Genomic DNA, 4,233 nt, shown 5'->3' with positions numbered 1-4,233 from the left:
ATAGGGAAGATTATTCTCAATTCTAGATTCGAGCACGTCTCTAGAGTGTTTTTAAAATTTAAAAAGATAAAAAAGACGTAACTGCTCGAATCTAGAATTGAGAATAATCTTCCCTTATACCATTGAGTCTACTATTTATCTGTGAGACATTTAAAAAAAAAATCGAATATTTATAGACATTCCATTTGTCTATAAATAGCATGCAAATAGAATTGTGTTTAGCAATTTCGGCTTTTGAGTTTTCTCGAGGTGGAAAATTAGAAGTGGAATGGATTATTGAAGAGATGAGCTCTGAATTTGAAGCAAGGGAAACCGAAAAAGACAAGTGATTTAAATTGGAGTATATATATAGGAGCTGATACTTTTTCTTTTGATCGGTTACTCTACAGTTAACACTCGATGAGGAGCATGTACTGAAGAATTGAAAAGGATGTTGGGATTTTCAGAGATTCAGTTATGTCAAGCCCCAAGAGAGGAAAAGAAATAAGAACATGAAGAAGAAAGAAACACTTTCTAAAAATATATAAATCAGTTTGTACCAAAATATATGCGTCACCTCTAATGCACGAATGGGGTCAGATAAATGCGGGTTAGTTATACCTGGCAAGGTCGAGGAGGGATCGAGGGCACGGTCGTGGTTGAATCAAGCTGCCATTGACTTGGTGGCGGCAAGGACGAACGCCGGAGGTATTGGCTCTGTTCTCGTTTCCCAACATGGAGGTTGTTTCCGATACCTGTGTCTCTGCTTTTAGAATCCGATTATGTGTTTTCTCTCTTGGCCGCCATTGCAGTGACCATCATTTCCCTCCCCGTGGAACATGAATTTTCCTTTTCTCATAGATACTTCGTTTCTCCTTTTAGTAATTTGAGGATCAATTGTGCTGGACTCTATTTTTTGTGGAATCATACACCCATAATTATTTAGTTTCATCTTTTAATCGATGGTGATGTTTTTGAATGAATTAAATAAGATTGATGCTCTGCAAATGTTGAAGAATTTCTTGATCTGGGTAAAGGAGGATCTTGGGCAATGGGGTCCTGTAATGATGTAAGTTAATTAGTACTACTTTGTTATTCATGATTTGCCTTCATTTTTATTTATTTAGGGTGTAAATTATTGTTTTTCTTCTCATATTCCTCAAGATTATTGCATGAACAGTCTAGCGTTTCATTTAAGTTCAAGAATTTTTAGCAGAAGTTGGGAATTTGCATTTAAAATTCCGGCATGATCAATAAAATGATAATACTGGTACTGCAAGAATTGCGGTAAACAATGGTTATTTACTTCAATGCTGTTTATTGAACTTCATTTGTGTGCATCGAAACTTGTATTTCTTGGCATTTGCCTACATTCCTCTCACAGTCCTTGCTGTACCTGCTGCAGTTCTTACCTTGAGTTTGCATTACACTTAGATTAATATAATTATGTTAGGAGTATTATTTTTTGAAACCACATTCAATTGTCTTCTGGAGAGCAGCTTGGGGAAGGTTATCTGTTCGGGCTGCCTGTGGGTTTTATTGCTGATTCAATTGGTTCTATGCTAGGCGCTACGGTTGCTTTCATTTTTTGCAGAACAGTTGAGTCTTGCTGCCGGGATGTTATGCATATGAGCACCTATATATATATAACATGAGCAATAATAAGCTTTAATGTCTTTCCATTTCCTTTGTCTGGCAGATTGGAAGATCATATGTAATCTCCAAGCTTAGAAATTACTCTAAGTTCCTAGCAGTTGCTATCGCAAGTGAGAGATCTGGGTTCAAGGCATGTGTTCTTGGTCTTTCTTAGCTTATTGTGCCTGCATGTTGTATTTATCTGGTTAATCTGTTGCCTCTTCTTGTTGTTGTCAATTTTATTTATGTTCATATTATCTTAAATTAATGCGACAAGGCTATCATAAAGAAAGTTATGAACTACTTGAATGACAATGACAGATGGGCTTTAGCCTTAAACTACTGCATTAATGCTTTAAGGATGTCCCAATGGAATGGGTTATACTATGGCAGGTAAACCAGTTCTAATGAGGTCTGGATTTTGCTTAATTGCATTTGTTAGTAAAAGTACATCATTTTCATATTTAGCAAAAAAGAAAAATCATTTTTCATAGTTGCATTTGCTTCCTGCAGTATAATTTGAAACTCTGCTGTAAAATTGTTGACCATTTTCTTGTTTCTGGTTGCTTAACGAACAGATAGTTTTTCTGCTTCGACTTGTTCCTTTATTGCCATTCAACATGTTGAATTACCTCCTTTCGGTGACTTCGGTCCGTTTGGAGAGTACGTTTTGGCATCCTGGTTGGATTGATGGTATTCAGTCCTACTCTTTTTCATTTATTGCAAAATGCTGTTGGAAGACAAAGTTACTATTGTTATTACCATTGCTTTGATATTACTTCTTAATGTTCTTTTTTTGGTCGCACCTTGTTCAGTTAATTGTCGCGTTGTTTCTTATTACAGCCAATTACATTTGGGATGGTGTATGTTGGAACAACTCTAAAGGACCTTTCAGATGTAACATCGGATGGGATGGAGTTTCCCCAAGTCATCAGGTAGTGTTAAGCTCCTTTCTCTGTTAACATGTAATATTTCACAAAACATAGTTTCTGTCAATTGTATTATTGACCTTTGTCTGCTGATACAGGTTATTATGGCGTTCGGCTTCATTATATCCGGTAAGCTCGCACCGCCTCTAGTTTTTACCTTGCTTAGAAATTTAACATGAAGAACACGGGGTAGATATGGTTGTTTTTAAAATAATTTTCTTTTTATTTTATATCATAGCGATTCTGATATTTTTCATAACTGAAGTGGCCAAGGTGCTTTGGAGAAAGCACTGGCTGAGAGTGCTAAACAAGAGATGATTTTAGCTCCATCAATGCTCCCTATTGTGGCAGATAATTCTGCCATTGATCTTCACAGACCTTTTGTAATCGGGGGCGGAAATGAGAGACAGAATCTTGTTTGATGTGAAGCTGTGAAAGGCCTTGGCAACCTAACAGTATTTGTATATAACATTCATTCATTCCTTCAAATCCAACCAAAACTCTGAATTAGAATTCCAAAATCCAATTTATTTAGAAATTAAGTATATCAATATAGCACACCTGTTTGTGGCTGACTATGATACTTGAATCTTGCCTGTTGCCGGTTCTAAAGTCACCAGTCACCCACCCACTTTTTGCATACTCTCTTCACAAGGCATAATAGAATTCGAAACACGATCCGAATTCTTACTGCCAAAAGGACTCCCGATTTCAAGGCACTAGCTGATGTCTCCTCTTGAATCAAAAGCCACAAAGTTGCTTTTCAGTGGAGCTGGATTTTCCTTCACTTCGATTCGACATGCTTTGGTTAGGCAATCTCCAAAGCTTTGAATGGTGCCGATATTATTGACAGAAGAGGACAACACCAGATGGCTACCTTCTTGTAATTGCTCTAAACTTCACTTTGTCTTTTTCTTCCTTTTAGGACTCGTCTTCGTGTGGATACTATCGGATATGTTGTTTACTGCAACGCATTGCAGGTTGTGCTCCCATCTGCTAAATATGGCGTAGAATTAAAGCCACAGGTTGATGCATTTAGTAAATATGGTGCAGAAGGCGTCATTGCTTCAGGGCCTGCTCCTATGAAGTCTGGGTTTGATTTTGCTAGCCCATGTTTCTTCCCAAGAAATGCCATAAAACAGGTACTTTATTCTCGCATATATTATATATCACATTTCTGTGACTAGGGTTGTAAACGATCCGAATCGAGTTCGAGTATTGTTCAGCTCGATTAAATTTGAAAATTCACGAGCTTAAAATTATCAAGTTTGACTCGAACTCGAGATAAAAAATTGAAGTTCGATTAAAACTATCAAGCTTGACTCGATCTCAAGATAAAAATTAAAGCTTATTTGACTTGAAAACTCTGCGAGCTTAAGTTTTTAAGTTTAAGTCGAAATCAAAAATTTGAAGCTCGATTCGAGTTCGAAAAAACTTGAACTCAAAATATTCTTAGATTAGCTAGATTTAAGCTCGAACTCGAACCCGAACCCTATATTAATTTTTTTAAAGAACAACATATAAATGCTAATATTATTAATAAAAATAAAAAAATTGAATATATTATTCTTTTGAGTTACTCACGAGCTTTCCGAGTATCTCCTGTTGGTTTAATCGTGGTTTAAATACTTTTTCTATGTTAAAATTTGAGATTTAACACACTTACTTTAATTTAATATAATTTGATGCC

At 36.1% G+C, this 4,233-nt stretch overlaps 1 pseudogene; it reads left to right on the top strand.

Moving 5' to 3' along the window:
- Positions 1-569: 569 nt before the first annotated feature.
- LOC120174445 lies at positions 570-2,965 on the top strand (annotated as a pseudogene).
- Positions 2,966-4,233: the final 1,268 nt, after the last annotated feature.

Source organism: Hibiscus syriacus, unplaced genomic scaffold (assembly GCF_006381635.1).
Source record: "Hibiscus syriacus cultivar Baekdansim isolate YM2019G1 unplaced genomic scaffold, ASM638163v2 tig00003096_pilon, whole genome shotgun sequence".
In the NCBI taxonomy this organism is placed as follows: Eukaryota; Viridiplantae; Streptophyta; class Magnoliopsida; order Malvales; family Malvaceae; genus Hibiscus; species Hibiscus syriacus.
Note: the sequence above shows the minus strand (reverse complement) of the source record. Positions and strands in the feature narration are given on the sequence as shown.